The following is a 20,151-nucleotide window of genomic DNA, read 5'->3' on the forward strand; positions in this document are numbered from 1 at the left end:
GGGAGGAGTGGTTTGTCTTTAACATTGCAAGTGCAAATGTTATTTAATCTTGGTGAAATGCACTGGAAGTCCTCTCTGAGATATGGCTCTACTACATTTTAGTGAATTTGAGTCATTCATAAAGCTGCACTTTCATAAAGCATAAATACAGGTATTTATTTTGCAGAGAGTCATGGGTGCTAACAACAGGGAGAGAGAAGACAAGTTGGCACAATAATAAATGTGTCTGAACTGGCCATCAGTAAATTTAGGCTGGAAATTAGAAAGTTTGTAACCATCAGACGTGAGGTTTTGGAACAACCTTCCAATAGGAGTTGTGGGGGCAAGAAACCTAACTGGTTTTAAGATGAAGCTTGATACATTTATGAACACAATTATATGGCATGGTTGCCTGCAATAGCAGGAGACTGGGTTCGATGACCCAGGAGTATCTTCCAGTCTTAAGTCCTTATGTTCTTACAATGACCTAAGTCTAGAATATGGTTTTCAAAGTGATTTTGCCCAGTCTACACTAGCCAAACAAATGCAATTACATAAGAATGTTTCTGCTAATATGGTTTAAGACTCTCTGTAGATAGAACATACTAATTAGGCACTTTCACCATATAGAAGTCTGCTCTGGAGGATATTATTCTGCTAGCAGATGGAACAATTGCATATGTTAAAATAACAGGAGTGTTCTTCAAAACACCTTTAATAATGAATACACTAACATGGTTTAACTGCTGATGTGAATGAGGCTTTATGAAAAAGTGTCTTGCCCAGCTTTCAGAAGAGTGAAACCATTAATTCACTTCACTCATGTGGAAGCAGAGAAAAGAACTGACAGAAGGAAACTGCAATGCATGACGTTTGTTAGCAAGAGTCAGGCTAACTGTAACCCTGTTAACTCAGTTTTTCTCCGACACTCACAATAGAGAAGAGAAAGGAGTATTCTGAATACATCGAAGTCAGTTTTCCATCTCAGACTATTGCTCAAGGAAAACATAATCCCAACTATACATATAAAATGATGGGGTCTAAATTAGCTGTTACCACTCAAGAAAGAGATCTTGGAGTCATTGTGGATAGTGTTCTGAAAACATCAACTCAATGTGCAGAAGCAGTCAAAAAAGTGAACAGCATGTTGGGCATCATTAAGAAAGGGTTAGATAATAAGGCAGAAAATATCATATTGCCTCTATATAAATCCATGGTATGCCTACATCTTGAATGCTGCATACAGATGTTGTCGCCCCATCTCAAAAAAGATATATTGGAATTGGAAAAGATTCAGAAAAGGGCAACAAAAATGATTACAGGTATGGAATGCTTCCATATGAGGAGAGATTAGTAAGACTGAGACTTTTCAGCTTGGAAAAGAGATGGCTAAGGGGGGGTATGATGGAGGTCTATAAAATCATGCCTGGTGTGGAAAAATAATTAGGGGAGTGTTATTTACTCCTCATAACACAAGAACTAGAGGACACCAAATTAAAATAATAGGCAGCAGGTTTAAAACAAAGAAAAGGAAGTATTTCTTCACACAACACACAACCTGTGGAACTCTTTGCCAGAGAATGTTGTGAAGGCCAAGAGTATAACAGGGTTCAAAAAAGAACTAGATAAGTTCATGGAGGATAGGTCCATCAATGGCTATTAGCCAGGATGGGCAGGGATGGTGTCCCTAGCCTCTGTTTGCCAGAAGCTGGGAATGGGCAACAAAGGATGGATCACTTAGAATCATAGAATATCAGGGTTGGAAGGGACCTCAGGAGGTCATCTAGTCCAACCCCCTGCTCAAAGCAGGACCAATCCCCAGACAGATTTTTGCCCCAGACCCCTAAATGGCCCCCTCAAGGATTGAACTCACAACCCTGAGGAGGTCAATGCTCAAACCACTGAGCTACCCCTCCCCCCCTTGATGATAACCTGTTCTGTTAATTCCCTCTGGGGCACCTGGCATTGGCCACTGTTGGAAGACAAGATACTAGGCTAGATGGACATTGATCTGACTCAATATGGCTGTTCTTATGTTCCCATTATTTTCATGAGAGGCATGTACTTAGCTCCTATATAGCAGAGTTGCGTTTTTCATTTCCCCCAGTAAGTACGCCTTAGGAAAATCTACTTCTTCCCATATACATCCCATTGGAGATTGGATACGATTGGAGATGTGCTTCATCTAAAACTTCATGTGGGTAAAATATGAGAATTTGGGGCAGATCTACTAGCTATATATTTTCATACTAAATTATCCTGAAGCAAAGTCCAACATGTTATGAATCAAAAAACTGATGTGATAAATAATGCTTGATTCCCAGAGCTTTGTTGTCATTGTTAACTGATTCAGGAAATTCTCTATCACAGATTAACAAAATCTAATTAGTTTTATTTCACTTAATGTTAGACTTTTTTTCTACTTTCATATATTTATAACAGTATCACTTTCAGGTTCTTACTGACCTAATGTTTGGGTTGCAAGCACTGCTGGACAATGGTTGCTTAAGAAAACTGTTTCTACTTAACTTTAAATAAAAAGTCCATGGAAACATTTTTAGTGGCATTAGGTTTTGTAAAAGATTGTTCTGTTAAGAGAATCTTAATTGGGGGCCAAATGTGAGCTGACAGTGTCTTTGTAAGTAATCGTAAATCATACAAGTGTAATTTTTTCACAACATTTTTTGGAATCAAACTGAAATAATCTGCTTGGATAAGGTAGGTCTGTTCAGTGTTTAATTTCCCATGAAATGTTATTTTTCAGAACTTCAAAGGTTTAATTATGTTCCTTTCTTTCGCCAGAGACGAACAAGCCCTACTGAAGTTAGGGCTCAGAAGCCTAAATCTAGTTGGCAAAATGAGATCTTTGCAAAACATACCATTAGTACTGATTCAAGTTAAAAAGTCATATTTCAATTCCCTATTGGTTGAGTTTTGACCTTTGTTAAGCTGTCATATAAAGTACATTTGTCTTTATAATACCACTGCTAACCACAATGCAGATTTTGTGGTTGGATAATTGTGTTGGATATTGGTCTATGTCTCAATTAATCCTCACCTTGGGACAGATAAACCTTGAAATATCCAAGTTTGGTTGAATTCTGGTCCAATCTCTCAAATTTCTGACTTAATAAAATCAAATGAGTTATTTCAGAACAGACATGGAATTTCCTCTCATTGGTGGGTTTCTTCCCTCCTTAGTCCTTACCCTGAAGTTAATTCAATATTTACCTAATATATGTTAGAGTAACTGTCATGGTAATGGCACAAACCAGTCAAGGACGATACACAACATTTAACAGTGTTCTTAAAACTAGTTAAAGCAATTTCATTTATTTGTCCAACAGAGGGCTCACTGGTTCTGTGCTATGTTCTTCAGGAATCAGACCTTCTCAAGAGGGTCAAAGGGTATCCAAAACTCTGTAGATCTTTACTTCTGCAAGGGAATAGCTTGCAGAAGTAAGTTATAGCTCCATCCCTCAAGACCCCATGGCAGATAAATGAAGCAGAGATCAGTAATGGTTCAGGCCACAGTATGAAAAAGTATAAGAGGGAACATTTAGAAATTAACCAGTCTAGGTGTTACGCTCTTTCAACTCCCCATAGCTGTTTCCTAATGTGGATTAAAGCAGCTCCTGCCTTGTCACAGAGATTATGCTTTCAGTTGCAAGAACTAGTTAATGTGACTTTATAGTAATTTAAATAAATGTATATAGAATTAATTTAACCCTTGCTGGAAATCAAGTCAAGTGGTATGTATAATCTGCTCTAATGACTGATGGGTGTCATGGTGAGCATCTGTAGGATAAGGAAGGTGACTTAGAACTGCAAAGTTGGAATCTAGGAATTTGTAAGATGTGGCTGCTGTTGAGGGGGAATATCCTCTCAGAATGGGAAATGTCTTTTGTGTCTGCATAACCTAGGAGGCTGAAACAGCTTCCGTAGGTCAGGAATAGAGGTGGTTGGAAAATTGGACATTTTATTGCAAAGAAAAGGTGTCCCTTTTTAGTTTAGAAATTTTTCAATGAGCTCTAGTCAAGCCAGAGACTTTTATGTCAGATACAGCTTAATCTTCCATGACATAATCACAAACACAAGATGAAGAGATGCTAGGCAAATATTTGTCTTCTGTGTAAGAGGTTTCCAGGCTACTAGAAAATGGATAAAGTAATTCTTTCTTAAAAAAAATAAACAGTGAAAATAGACCTTGTAAATTCCCACTTATATGGTAGCAATGCAAATATTAGTTTTAAGTTTTCATTATTAATATATTATTTGTATAATCACTGCAACCAAAATCTTTTTAGTAAACAATATTTCTAAGAGGCAGATCTCGTCCCTTCTTCTGTGGGTGTCTAAGGGCTGATAATCAGTGGAACAAGTGTTACCATTATGTATGTGGGGTCAGGATGTATGAAGTTCATGTGGGTCTGAGGGAAGAATGGGGGGGACTGAATTATTCTGACTGTCCTTTAGCCCTAAAATATTACTCAGATTGAGAGGTTTTTTTAAATATACAAGGGTTTTTTTTGGCATGCACGTGCCATACTATTTTGATGTGCTAAACACCTGGCACATTTCTATGTCAAGTAAAGTTCAATTGGCAGCATGCTTTTCCAATGGCCCAGTGAAATAAAAATGTTCAGTTTTTAACAAGATTTCTGAAAGCTCATGTAGGCAAAGGGGCATAAAGAATAGATTCATAGATTCTAGGACTGGAAGGGACCTGGAGAGGTAATCGAGTCCAGTCCCCTGCTCTCATGGCAGGGCCAAATACTGTGTAGACCATCCCTGATAGGCATTTATCTAACCTACTCTTAAATATCTCCAGAGATGGAGATTCCACAACCTCCCTAGGCAATTTATTCCAGTGTTTAACGACCCTGACAGTTAGAAACTTTTTCCTAATGTCCAACCTAAACCTCCCTTGCTGCAGTTTAAGCCCATTGCTTCTTGTTCTATCCTTAGAGGCTAAGGTGAACAAGTTTTCTCCTTCCTCCTTATGACACCCTTTTAGATACCTGAAAACTGCTATCATGTCCCCTCTCAGTCTTCTCTTTTCCAAACTAAACAAACCCAATTCTTTCAGCCTTCCTTCATAGGTCATGTTCTCAAGACCTTAAATCATTCTTGTTGCTCTTCTCTGGACCCTCTCCAATTTCTCCACATCTTTCTTGAAATTCGGTGGCCAGAACTGGACACAATACTCCAGTTGAGGCCTAACCAGCGCAGAGTAGAGCGGAAGAATGACTTCTCGTGTCTTGCTCACAACACTCCTGTTAATACATCCCAGAATCATGTTTGCTTTCTTTTGCAACAGCATTACACTGTTGACTCAGATTTAGCTTGTGGTCCACTATAACCCCTAGATCCCTTTCTGCCGTACTCCTTCCTAGACAGTTTCTTCCCATTCTGTATGTGTGAAACGATTTTTCCTTCCTAAGTGGAGCACTTTGCATTTGTCTTTGTTAAACTTCATCCTGTTTACCTCAGACCATTTCTCCAATTTGTCCAGATCATTTTGAATTATGACCCTGTCCTCCAAAGCAGTTGCAATCCCTCTCAGTTTGGTATCATCTGCAAACTTAATAAGCGTACTTTCTATGCCAATATCTAAGTCGTTAATGAAGATATTGAACAGAGCCAGTCCCAAAACAGACCCCTGCAGAACCCCACTTGTTATGCCTTTCCAGCAGGATTGGGAACCATTAATAACAACTCTCTGAGTATGGTTATCCAGCCAGTTATGCACCCACCTTATAGTAGCCCCATCTAAATTGTATTTGCCTAGCTTATTGATAAGAATATCATGTGAGACCGTATCAAATGCCTTACTAAAGCCTAGGTATACCACATCCACAGCTTCTCCCTTATCCACAAGACTCGTTATCCTATCAAAGAAAGCTATCAGATTGGTTTGACACGATTTGGTCTTTACAAATCCATGCTGGCTATTCCCTATCACCTTACCACCTTCCAAGTGTTTGCAGATGATTTCCTTAATTACTTGCTCCATTATCTTCCCTGATAGTTTAGTGGAAGCCATTGTAATGATTATTAATTAGTATTACAACAGTGCCTAGGAGCCCTAAGCATGGTCCAGGACCCCATTACATAAGTATGACCATACTGGGTCAGACCAATGATCTGTCTAGCCCAGTATCCTGCCTGCCAACAGTGGCTGGTGCCAGATGCTTCAGAGTGAACAGAACAGTGCAATTTATCAAGTGATCCATGCGGTTGTCCAGTCCTAGCTTCTAGCAGTTGGAGGTTTCAGAACACCCAAATCATGGAGTTGCATCCCTGACCATTTTGGCTAATAGCCATTGATGAACCAATCCACCATGAACTTATCTAATTCTTTTTTTGAACAAAATTATACTTTTGGTTTTTACAACATCCCCTGGGAATGAGTTCCACAGTTCAACTGTGAGTTGTGTGAAGAAGTACTTCTTTATGTTTGTTTTAAACATGCTGTATATTGATTTCATTGGGTGACCCCTGGTTCATATGTTATGTGAAGGGGTAGATAACACTTCTTTATTCACTTTCTCCACATCATTCATGATTTTCTTGGCCTCTATCATTTCTACCCTCAGTCATCTCTTTTCTAAACTGAACAGTCCTAATCTTTTTAATCTCTCCTCATATGGAAGCTTTTCTCCACCCATAGTCATTTTTGTTGCCCTTCCCTGTACTTTTCTCCAATTCTAATATATCTTTTTTGAGACGGGGTGACCAGAATTACATGCAGTATTCAAGGTGTGAGTAGACAATGGATTTATATATTGGCATTACTATATTTTCTGTCTTACTATCTATCCTTTTCCTAATGGTTCCTAACATTCTGTTAGCTTTTTGACTGCACATTGAACAGATGTTTTCAGAATACTATCCACGATGACTCCAAGATCTCTTTCTTGAGTGGTAACAACTAATCTACACCTCATCATTTTATATAACTAGTTGGGATTATTTTTTCCAATGTGCATTACTTTGCATTTATCAACATTGAATTACATCTGCCATTTTGTTGCCTGGTCACCCAGTTTTCTGAGATTCCTTTGTAACTTGTTGCAGACATCTTTGGACTTAACTATTCTGCATAATTTACTCTTGTCTGCAAACTTTGCCACCTCACTGTTCACCCCTTTGTCCAGATCACTTATGAATATTTTGAACAGCTCTCGCCCTAGTACTGATCCTTGAGGGACCCCACTATTTGCCTTTCCACTGCAAAAAGTGACTTTTTATTTCTACCCTTTGTTTCCTATCTTTTAACAAGTTATTGATCCATGAGAGGACCTTGCCTCTTATTCCATAACATACTTTTCTTAAAAGCGTTTTGTGGGGACCTTGTCAAAAGGTTTCCTAAAGTCCAAAGTGCATTATATCCACAGGATCAACTTTGTCCATGTGTTCATTGACCCCTTGTCATGCTATCTGAAGTGGCTCCCAACCCTGAGTGCCAAATTCAGGACAGACTGTCAGAAAGCAGGGCAGACACTCCAACTGATGGAGTGTTCTATAATTTAGATTATAATATAGATTTTACCAATCCAGTACCAAATGTGAACTCCCAAAATACTACAATAGTCTTATAATAGAGTCACATACAGGCCTCGTAGACACTGCAGTCTATCTTGGCACTCAGCCAAGCTGCACTGTGTGTTAAATGGTCATTTCCACTAAAATCACAAAATATTCAGGTTATGCCCAGTCCCAAGAGACCAGTTGTTCACCCAGGTTGATTTGAATCTCAGACCTCAGACAATGGTTGTAGCCAATTCTCTATTAAACAAACAAAATGTTTATTAGCTAAGAAAAAGGAATGAGAGTTATTGATAGGTTAAAGCAGTTATTGATAGGTTAAAGGTAAAATATACGTACAGGTGAGTCAAAGCCTATACTTTCAAAAGATAGCAGAGATGTAGTAATCTGCCTGTTTCTCAAAAGTCTTTTAGGGTTACAGTAACTCGGGGATCTCTGTCTTCTTGTTCAGTTATTCTGCCCTGTTAGAATCCAAATAGTCCAGAGATGAAGAGTTTTTCCTTATGTCCATATTTATAGATTCGTCTCACAGAAACTAAGCTGACAGAATATGGGTTCTTTCTTCATGGACAGAAAAAAGGAATGCACTTAGAGACTTTGATCTTTGATCTCATACACAATAACCACTTGTTTTCAATGTACCAGCATTAACACTTTCCTGTTAAAGTTCTTCATTTCTATTACACATTTTGATGAGTTACTTAATTACAGGGGTATATACAATGCAAAAGCAGGGCCAGGGTTACAGGATGGCAAGCAGGACAATTGCCGCCTCCACCCCGGACTCACTGGGCTGCCCAGCCTGTGGGTCAGAGTCAATGGCTCCACACGCAGTGGTGGCTCTGCCCCCAAAAACTATCACACATGCCTTCTGTGGGGGCCCACTCCTTAATTTCTGCCCTGGGCCCCTGCCAGTCTAACACCAGCACTGTGCAAATGCTTGCTGTTACATTATAACAGGGTACAGATAAGTGAAAACAATGCATGCAACATCCCACCAGTTTTTCATGAAGTTTAAACACATGCTTATACATTTAAAATATACTTTGAATTATACTAACATACAAGTGAGCTAGTCTGGCTTTCAGCTGTGAGTCTGTCAGTTCTCAGCTAATACCTAGGCCTTGGCCAGAGCTAGCACTTAGCATCACACCCCTAAAAGAATTCTAATAGATTGGTAAGGCATGATTTCCCTTTACAAAAGCCATGTTGACTCATCCCCAACATACTGGGTTCATCTGTGTTTATTGTGCTAAGTGTTGTAACAAATAGAATAAGAAGACAGTCCCTGTCCCAAAGAGCTTACCGTCTAAATAGACAAGATAGAGACAGGGTGTGGGAGTAAGGGATATAACACACAGACAGAGTGATAGTGATAGTGACAAATATCATATTAGTTCCATTTATTTTTTAAAACGGGGGAGGGGATATTTTTACTTAGGAGGGGATCAGCTAAATGGAAAGAAAAGTGCAGGAAAGGCAGGTCAGGGAGAGATTAAGAGGAGCAGGTGTGAGAGTGAAGTTGAGGTGAAGAGACTGTGAAAGGGAGAGGGATGGTTGAGCAAACAGCCCATCAGCACAGGGAAGAGAAAGTCAAAACTACAGAAAATTCTCCTAAGACCAAGGGTTCCTGTTTTGAGTGTTTCTGCTCCAGCTGGCTAAAGATTGTGGCTAGCTCTTCTTTGCTGCTTACTTCCATGCCCACATAGTGGGATGGGGAGGGGAGACACTTTCTGGGTCCTAGTGCCCCCCAGGAACATGTGTGTATGTGGGGTCTCCCCTGCACAGTTCTAGCTCCAGCAGGGTGGTGGGAGCAGGAGGAGATACCCCCCTCTGGGCCCCTTTCCCCCCTATTTCTCCCCCAGTGCAGCAATCCCTACTTTAGCTATTTGTGCCCCATACCAGGTAGAGATCCCAGCTGCCTCTTCTAGCAGCTTTCTCTCATCAACCACTTTAATAAATTCATGAAGAGCCTACTAATATACGTCCTGTTGTGGTTTAATTAGTATGTAGAACCTGAATGTCATCCCTTGGCACTGTGTCCTGTGGTGCTATGTTTTTATTATTATAGCTAATCTTTAGTGGGTGCTCTGAACCTATTCTATGAAAAATCATATAGTTCTCTTGGTGCAGCTGAATTATAAGTAAATATTGTTAACTATATGCCTAATTTGCCACGTGACAGAATACAAAGGCTCTACCCTGGTTTAATCAGTCAGTCAAATGCTTGCTGAAGTATCTGGGGCCCACACCTACCCAGCTGAAAAGGCTTTAGGTAATAAGGCCAGACTCCTATCTGAAAGCTAAAGATTTACACTAGGGATAACTACCAAAATGGCTCATTGGTGGGAAGATGGCAAAAGAGTGGAGATGAGCAGTGAAAGATGTGGGGTATTGCTAAATCAATTTACAGGATTCTGGCTAAGTAGGGTTTTCTTGCTTCCTTTTGAAATAAGCCTGAGCTACAAACTTCAGATTATGAATTCTCCAGCTGCTCAGTTTTGAAGGTATTAAGACTCAGAGGTTTGGTTTAGTCTACCAACATAAAGATAGTTCTGAGTTACAAAATGATCTGGATCTAGATTTGGATTCTAAACAAACTTTTAGCATAATACTTGTGAGTGTTCTGATCTGGGCATTTGCTTCTAGTTTTCTAATTTTGTTTCTACCCCGTGTAACTTGTTTCTTGAGAGAAAAATCCATATTATGTTAGCAGTCTCTGTCAGTAAGTGTTTAGGATCATACATGGTATGAATGGTAAATAAAAATAACAGATAAAATTGTCCATTTTGAGTTAAGTGTAAATAAACTTAGTCCTGATTTAAAAGGCTACATTTCAATGGGAATTACACCTGCTTACAATAGCCATGAAGTTGGCCCTATACCTGTTACACATCAAGCTTCTTGGCATTTAAAAAAAAATGTTCTTCTCTTTTCAGAAAGAGAGAGTAGAAGACATGGCTTACAGAGATACTCCAAAGCATTCTATGTAGTCACCACCATGAGGACCTACTTGTAAGTTATTCTTCTATATTTCTTTCTTTGTAGAATGCTTATAGTTCCTTTTTTGAATGGGCAGATCCTCTTGGGTTTAGTGAATGGGTCTTGTGCTCAAACATCCATTGGTTCTGTTATATCTGTAGAACTAGATAGGGCAAGTTTTTATATTTAACAGTGTCATTAAAAGGGCTTTTTAGAGGCACTATGGATGCATTTTTATTAGGGAAACGTATGATACTTTCTGTCCACTTGTCTCTTTTTGCTGCCATCACAGCAAAGTTCACACTCCTGCTTTCAAGCAAGAAAAGCAGGGACTATCAAATTACAAATTAAATCCAAAATTCATTTTTATTGTACTACAGTAGTGCTTAGGCCCCAATTGAGATCAAGACCCTGTTATGATAGGCATTGTACAAACACAAAAGAGAGGTAGCCCCTGCTATGAAGCGCTTACATTTTAAATAGACAAAACATGGGAGATGAAACAGATGCAGAGAGGTGAAGTTACTTACTCAAAGTCATACAGCAGGTCAGTGGCAGAATGGGAATAGAACCTAGGTCTCCTGAATGTCTGATCCACTACATCACGTGGACTCTGATTATTTTTAATGAAACTCTCCAATTTAGTGGAAGGACAAATTCAGACTTGAATAAGCATATGCAGCTCTTACTTCAACTGATTTACTTTGGATTTACACGTGTGTACCTGAGAAAATGATTTGACCTTGTATAAGCAAACTACAAGTTGACTCAGAAGCTGGAAATTCTCCCCAAATTATATCTTGATTTTTCTTAATGTCCATTTTTCCTTTTTAGGCATTGAATCATAGAATATCAGGGTTGGAAGGGACCTGAGGAGGTCATCTAGTCCAACCCCCTGCTCAAAGCAGGACCAATCCCCAACTAAATCAAACATCTCTTTCTATCTCCCTTCCCAATTTGAGTCTTTAGTTTGTGAGCAAATGGAACTATTTGACTTCAGATCATAGGGGAGAAAGTAAACTATTGTGTCAGGTGTTTCTGCAATCCTGCTCCATTGCCCTTGTAGGGGCAGTCTGCAATTAAATCTATTTTTATTTTGCATTACAGTAGCCCTCAGGGACTGCAACCACTGTACACAAACACAGAAAAAGGTAATCATGAAAGTTTGTGTGGCACATGAAAGGGTTAAAATCATAGGCTTTGATCCTGCAGAGACTTAAGCACATGCTATAGTTAAGTATGTGATCAGTCCCATTGAATTCAACAGGCCTACTCATAGGCTTAAAGTTAGGAATTAGAGTGAAGACACATGGGGTTTCTTTCTTCAGAAAATTGCCTTCTCAGAAAAAAAAAATTGAAATGAAACACTTCAGTTTGGAAATGCTGCCACTTTTCTTCATAGAAATTGTAGTTTTAATGTCTCATGTACCCACTTTCATCAATGGGCTGGGCTTCCTGGTTGGACTGCATTTCCAATGGTATATCAGGGGAGATGAAGTCCAGTTGGGCAGCTTGGCCCATAGAAGAGAAAGGAGTGATGAGGCAATCAAACTATAGCTCCCACTCCCATTGTAGGGTGTCTATCTGAATTGAAATATTTTGGATTAACAAATCAGTTTTGTGGGCTTTGAGCTAACAATCATTTTTTTCCTGTGGAAATCAGCTATTTTCTTTGCAAAACATATTCACTTACTCAAAACCCCAATTTTCAATTAAAACAAAAAGCTTTTTGAAGGAAACTTTTGACAAGCACTGTCAAGGCTGATTCCTACTCTGGCCCTTTGAGTGCAGAAGGTGGGGGGCCTGCAAGGATTCTAAAAATTAATACTGGCCACTCCAGGCTTGTATTAAACTCCCAAGGTTACAGTTTCTCTCTGACCTTGGATGGGTAGATGCTGTCACCACCCAAATGCCAAAAAACCCCCAACAACAACAAAAAACCCAACCCTTTGAAACCAGAAAGGCACACTTGGGAATGCCCTCCTGTGGGGTACCCTCAAGCCCTTTCACCCTCCTCTCGGAAAGTGCTGAGAAAGAAAAACAAAGGAAATCAGCTGTTGCCACCAGCTAATTAAACAACATATACACAAACCTCTTAGGACACCAAAAATCCAATCCTGTTCTTAAAAAAGGTAAATTTTATTAAAAACAAAAAGAAAGAAAATACATCTGGAACTTAGGCTTTTGCTAGATTTAAAAAACCCATTTACAAAATTTAAACATCAAGAATAACCTTCTTGAGGTCCAGCTTAAAGGTTACAAGCAAAACAAAAAGCATTTGGGGTTAGCACAGAGGAGTCCACAAACCAAGAAATAAACCTAATCACGTCTTTCTAAACATTCCTGATCTACTTACACATTTGGGAGTTCCAAATAAGTAGTTCTAGGTATGATCTGATGATTTATGATCATACCTGGGTTAAAGCTTCTCATAGCATAACTGCTCCCTCTTTCCTGAAGAACACAGCAGACACACGGGAAGTTTTTTTCCCTCATTTAAAAAAATTCTAGCTTCCCATTGGCTCTTTTGGTCAGGTGCCCACTCCCTTTCCTTTACCTGGGGAATTTTTTAACCCTTTACAGGTAAAGCAAGCAGAGAACAGCCACTAAGAGGGATTTTATAGCTAACTGGCTGGCTGGGTGTCCATAAAAGGGAGCTACCCTCCCCCCTTCATTTATCCCAAGCATTATGAAAATGTACATGAGTCTCTGTAGAATCAGTGCCATAGTAAGGGACACTTAACAAACTTTATTGATGCACCTCAACTGATTAAGGATTTTATTTTAACTCCAAAGGTTGAACCAAGTTTTCTCCAAATTCAGTCCATCTATAGTTCACTGGAAACCATACAAAACACAATGGTTTCATTGTCTGTCTATATCGAGAGAAGGACAGGAGACATTTGATCTGGGTTTAATCAAGCCGCAACTTTATTATTATTAGATGTCTGGGATTACCTGGCATATAAGTGTAAGTGCAGGTAACCCCATGTTTATTCTGTAACTACCCATGGGAGCTTCCACCAGCTCCCCCTTTTTCCCTCCAGGTCCCTCCAGCAAATCCATTGCTGGGACCTTACCATCCCACCCCTCCACCCTAATAGGAGGGTTAAGGTGGGCTATAAGAATGAGGGTTGGCTCCCCGCCACACCAATCATAGGACTCCCCAACCACCCCCCATTCATTCCTTTAATGAACACCCCTTTTTAACTCCTTTTCTATGTCATTTATCCGGTCACTGTATACCTTCCCTATGGAGTATTTCCACTGGACATCTGCCCCACACTTAAATAATGAGTTGTGACATATATACTACCACCTATCATGCCATGCATGAACAGAGCTGTTCCTGAACCCGCTGTGGGGAAGGTGAAAAAACTCCAACTGCACCCAAGCCAATATGGTGGTAAGGGAAAAATTCCTTCCTAGCCCCCCTAAAAAGGGGTGGCTAGCATAATGACAAAACTTGGTATTTCACCACCTAAAGGGGAGGAAGGGTGGGTCCTGCTTCAGCCTGCTCCATGAAAAAGGGAGGCTTCGGGCGCAGAACTGCCCTTTTTAAACCCTGCATTCTTAGGGGACGAGTCAGCAACGACGCTGACCCTTTTGCAACAGTTTTCATTCCCTCCCTGCACCCAGAAAGCACTGTTCCCTTCATTTGGCCAGCCAGCCAAATACCTTTGTCCCCCTTAAAGGTGCAGGCCGGTTATTCTAAAATTAAAAACAACCAAGTGGCTTCAGATGCATTCTGGTTAGAGTTCTGAGTTCATTTGAAAAAGAAATTTAGGGGTGAAACGCCAAGGGATACATATTTTGTATGAGCATGTTAATTGAAAATACCAAGTTTCAGTTGGCAGTAAACCTGTTCGATAAAGTAGGAACACTGGTGATGGCTTTAGTGGAGATATTACAACCCAATATTTATCTTGCTTTTAATTGTTTACTATGGTTCAGAAGAACAGTGAATGGACAATAATACATTCAATATGGCAAAAAATATTAATGAAATATTAATTGAGATGTAAAGGTGCTTGTAGCAACACTCTCTCTTGATCTTTGTACATATGCATTATTGATTAGTCTTTCTTTACTAAACCACATTATAGTAGACAATAGGGTATACCATAGCTAGGGTTGAGAAAAGAGGTTTTTTCCTGTGTGAAATGAGATCATTAAATAAACATCCAGGTTGATAAGTAATTCTATCTTGGTAAAAAAATTGTTTTTTAAAATATGAAATAAGCTAAACACTTCTGATTGGCTGCCTAATGTCTTGTGTGAAATAGATTTGTGCTCTCTGTCTGTGCCACAAAAGCCACCACTACCGCTAGCACAGTGGTGATCAGGATAGATGCACGTTGGAATAAAGTCTGTAAGCTTGCACTTTCATTACACATGTTATGTCCGTGGTATACATAAAGGCTTTCTATCCCACATTTTTCACAAGAAATGAATTTATTTAAATATGTTAAAATGACACAAACTAGCAGAATCTGCTTAGTTACAGTAACGCTTTTAAAAATAAGGGGGGAAACCTGAGGGGAAAACACTACTTTTCATGAAAGAATTCCATGGCAGAATGAAAGTTTTTAGAGGGGTACATGTTAGACTTTGCCCAATTGGTTTTAAGCATTTACACAACTTCCCATCAACAAATTGAACATTTGGTAAAAGATGTAATTCTAAAAGGAGAAATTCAATTAGCTCTTCTGTGCTATTGTGTGACACTGTAAAGAATTTCTTATTTTGTTACTAGTGAATAGTTAATTTCAGTTGAGAAGCCTACTGAGTTTAAAATCTCATTTAACTGTAAATATAAAATCTAATATTTTATTGATCAAGTTAATTACATACACAGAGCAATACTACAGCACACTTAAGAGTACAGTTTTCTGGTTTGCTTCATAATTAAATGTATGCTAAAGTCAGGCTCTCTGAGTTAAGTAATTTTAGGAGCCCTGTGCCTAAAGATATGTTTAACATTCAAATAAATTAATAGACCTGCAATTTACTACAATAGGTGGAGCACCCCAATGGTAATATAAATACTTTACTTTTTATCTATAATGTTCACAATTCAGTACTCCACTGGAGCTTGCTACTGTTTCTAACTCTGGTGAATAATACTCTCTAAGGTCTCTTCACTTGTTTGTCTGGTTAAGAGGCTAACCTAAGAAAAAAATAGTTGGCTAAAAGCAAATATGACTCAGGAACCTCTTAGAGCCAATTGGCAAGGAGCACAGACGGGGATACATAAAGTTTATGGTTATCTTCTGGCTCTGGGATACACATTCTATTCACCAAAGCATGTCAAATAAAAGCCAGCATCACCCTGGTCATCATTATCATTATCAGTATCCATATGTATGGATGTTGTGTAAGGAATTATGTATCTACATTGAAAAATATGTTAAGATCTGTGTCTAAGCTCACCAGCAAAGGTGAAAAACAGACAAAAAATATTTATCTACCTGTCTGTTCACATATAAGTTAAGTATTGTATAGTTCACAATGAGCCTCTCTCGCCAGTCTGAAATGAATGCTGACGAAGGATTGTGAAAACTTGAGAGAGAGAAAGTGGTGGGAGTAGGAGCCCTATCTTGAGGTGCATGATAAAGGTTTTCTGTAGCATACTTGGGGGCCAATGAAGACACGCTGGCATCCTTCACCTAGGAAGTAAATAGACAGTGAGTTTGCTTCATGGAAGTGGGATCTCAGGCAGGCCTGGCTGCAAACGTTGGAGAGAACTTTGGGTGTGAACTACCTGTCTGAAGAAGCTTAACTTGTTAGTTTAGTCTCTAGAGAGCATGTTATGACTTTGTTTTCAATAGTTGTACTTACTGTCACTAGAAATCTCTGTTCTTTGATGATAAATATAATTATAGTGAAAACAAGGATAAGTTTAAGTGCGGTGGTTTTAAGCAAAGTGGTGATCCTGGGGGGTTGAATCTTACAAACTGGTGTGTACTATTCCCTTGGGAACAGCAGGCCTGGTAATTCTGAGAGTGTTGAGTGGATAAGGGGCTGGGCACTGCAGGGAATGCTTGGGGAATTCAGAGTGTGTACCTACTGCTAACCTATACCGGGAGAGTGAGCAGACAGTTCTTGTGTTGCCAGAGTCTGGTGGTTTCAGGGAGTTGACCCACAGCTGGCACAGACAAGACTTTGTCATGCTAAGGGGAGATGGTGGTGAGTTGCCTCACAACACGGTGTACCCCTGGGGAGCATCACAGCATATTTCCCCTTACTCATTTAAGAAAAAACATATCTTAAAGCACAGGAGACCACAAAACTGGTAAAATGACACGGTATGATTACTATTAGTCCTTGGTCTGCATGTCACTTAGTTAGAAGGTTGGTGGGAAAAGAGGTATGAGATTTTCCCCCCATAAAATCATAAAAATTACAGATCTTAAAATAAGAGAGCTAGGGTGAAATCTTGGCTTAGAATCATAGAATATTAGGGTTGGAAGAGACCTCAGGAGGTCATTGAGTCCAATCCCCTGCTCAAAGCAGGACCAACACCCACTAAATCATCCCAGCCAGGGCTTTGTCAAGCCAGGCCTTAAAAACCTCTAGGATGGAGATTCCACCACCTCCCTAGGTAACCCATTCTAGTGCTTCACCACCCTCCTAGTGAAATAGTGTTGCCTAATATCCAACCTAGACCTCCCCCACTGCAACTTGAGACCATTGCTTCTTGTTCTGTCATCTGTCACCATTGAGAACAGCCTAGCTCCATCCTTTTTGGAACCCCACTTCAGGTAGTTGAAGACTGCTATCAAATCCCCCCTCACTCTTCTCTTCTGCAGCCTAAATAAACTCTGTTCCCTCAGCCTCTCCTCATAAGTCATGTGGCCCAGGCCCCAATCATTTTCCTTGCCCTCTGCTGGATGGTCTCCAATTTGTCCACATCCCTTCTGTAGTGGGGGGCCCCAAAACTGGATGCAACACTCCAGGTGTGGCCTCACCAGTGCCGGATAGAGGGGTATAATAACTTCCCTCGATCTGCTGGCAATGCTCCTACTAATGCAACCCAATATGCCATTGACTGTCTTGGCAGCAAGGGCACACTGCTGACTCATATCCAGCTTCTTGTCCACTGTAATCCCCAGGACCTTTTCTGCAGAACTTCTGCTTAGCCAGTTGGTCCCCAGCCTGTAGTGGTGCATGGGATTCTTCCTTCCTAAGTGCAGGACTCTGCACTAGTCCTTGTTGAATCTCATCGGATTTCTTTTGGCCCAGTCCTCCAATTTGTCTGTGTCACTCTGGACCTACCCTCCAGCGTATCTAGCTCTCCCCCCAGCTTAGTGTCATCTGCAAACTTGCTGAGTGTGCAATTAATCCCATCATCCAGATCATTAATAAAGATGTTGAACAAAACCTGCCCCAGGGGCACTCTGCTTGCCAGCTAGACATGACCCCTTGATCACTACCCATTGAGCCTGACAATCTAGCCAGCTTTCTATCCACCTTATAGTCCATTCATCCAATCTATACTTTTTTAACTTGCTGGCAAAGATACTGTTGGAGACCGTATCAAAAGCTTTGCTAAAGTCAAGATATATCACATCCACCACTTTCCCCATATCCACAGTGCCAGTTATCTCATCATAGAAGGCAATCAGGTTGGTCAGGCATGACTTGCCCTTGGTGAATCCATGTTGACTGTTCCTGATCATCTTCCTCTCCTCCAAGCTTCAAAATGGATTCCTTGAGGACCTGCTCCATGATTTTGCCGGGGACCAAAGTGAGGCTGACCAGTCTTCATGGGAGCTTTGCCATAGTCTTTAATAGGGTCATTTCCCCCCACCCACGTTTGATCATCTTTTTCATCCATCTTCCAAGGAATATGGAGATGCCACCTCATCTCAGCCCTTGGTGTAGATGATGTGGCTCTGGAAAAGGGCACGATTACAGTGCCTCTTCACTTGAGCTGTTCCCTGCTCCTGGAACTGGTGCTGCAGGTAGCCAGACATAAGTTAGAACAGCCTACATACTGTTCTAATTTATGTTGTGGTCAAATCAGCCCCTAGCTAATCTCAGAATTGGGGCGCTGCAAAATTTATTGAAAAGCTACCTTGCCCATTAGGTTATGTAATGAACACTACTGAGACAAGGCTTTATATTCCTTATTGAACAAATTTACAGCTCTATATTTAAGGCCCCAGTCCTAGAAATACTTAAACACATGAATAATTTGGGGGAGTAAGTCTATTGATGTTAAAGGGGCTACTCCATATGCTTACATGTAGAACAGGATGGGTTCTAAGTTTGCAGTTGAATGCTATTACAAGCCCTATTTGTAATTCACACATACACAATCTTTTGCCCCATTCTACCAGGTAGAGCTTACTTTTATGCATGTGCACATGCAGACTTGTGGTTACCTGCTCATTGAATGTAAAGTGGCTTTTTTTTGTTTGTTTGTTTTTTACAGGTGCTAGAAGTGTGCATTCATTTTTATGAGTATGCCGGTTCTTTCTGTTTAGAAATTTGGCCATGTTAATCCAAGTGGGAAACTTGCTACCCAAGGTCAACATTCTGTCACTCTTACTCATCTTGATTAGTACCTCACTCTTTAAGTACTGTAGTTCAACTGAAATCAACTACCAAGTGTGACAGAATCTTACCTAAAGTCCTTAAGCAGGTACTTCACATTAAGCACATGTGGTCATACTGACTTTAATTAAACTCATCAATATATGTAGTGAAGCACGTATTTAAATGCTTTCCTGAATCAGGGCCTTAAGAAATGTGTCCTTCCTTCTTTGCACACCACAGCATTTTCACCTGATTTCTTTGATATCCTTATAGCTATTATACCAGATCAGTTTTGACATGGTAATAAGAGAGGCAACCTCACATTCCATGCATTTAGTTAAATAAAAGTACCCATGCAATATGATTTTAAAAGCTTATAAACTGAATTCATGTTGTCTTACAAGTGCATTGAAAGAATTTGCTGGAGAAGGAATGCTAGTATTGTTATATTGCCAGATTTTTGTTTAAATGGGAATTTTTTTTTATTGAGGATTTGTTGTTTTGGGGTGTGGTGGACTTACTTTGGCTTCATCTCTTGCAAACTGTGCAGCACATAAAAAACAGCCCATTGAGAGCAATGGCACAACATTGTCTATATTTTCTATGCAGTTGGCAGAGATTTTTATTTTGTATGTTATTGGCTCTGCTGTGTGATAGCATAACAGAGCCTTTGTTTTGTTCTCAGCAGAGCTATTTATATATTGTGACTGTACTAAGTACTATTTCCTCTGCTGGTGTTCTTCCACACTCTTCAAGAAAGTAGTCTGCTCCAGTACAAAGTCAACAGTGAGTGTATTGTAACTGAAAATACAACGGAAGTCTTCACATCTCACATTTAAATGCTGTTTTCGGTTGAAATGAAAAATAAGCTTACAATTTCCTAAATAGTAAGAAAAGATGAAGCACCAGTCAGGAAGCTCTTGAGGACATGGATCAAGGAAGTTGCTAAGATTGTCTCTCTCAAGGCAGTTCTATGCTCTGTTTCTATGTTCCTAGGGTTACAAATAAACACAGCTCTTGCAATATTGTACAACTTGAAATTCATTATACATGTTAGTGCATATTTCTACCACCAATGCAGCCCAAGCAATGGAA

General features: G+C 39.8%; 1 long non-coding RNA gene across 1 annotated transcript in view; it reads left to right on the top strand.

Annotated features, from left to right (window-relative positions):
* Nucleotides 1–9,864: 9,864 nt before the first annotated feature.
* LOC135972469 (uncharacterized) overlaps nucleotides 9,865–20,151 on the top strand; it is a 35,856-nt gene continuing 25,569 nt past the window's right edge. Inside the window, exons 1-2 of the long non-coding RNA XR_010588927.1 lie at nucleotides 9,865–10,037; nucleotides 10,470–10,545. This is a non-coding gene — a long non-coding RNA (uncharacterized LOC135972469). The remainder of the gene's footprint in view (nucleotides 10,038–10,469; nucleotides 10,546–20,151) is intronic.

This window comes from Chrysemys picta, chromosome 6 (genome assembly GCF_011386835.1).
Source record: "Chrysemys picta bellii isolate R12L10 chromosome 6, ASM1138683v2, whole genome shotgun sequence".
Lineage (NCBI taxonomy): Eukaryota > Metazoa > Chordata > Testudines > Emydidae > Chrysemys > Chrysemys picta.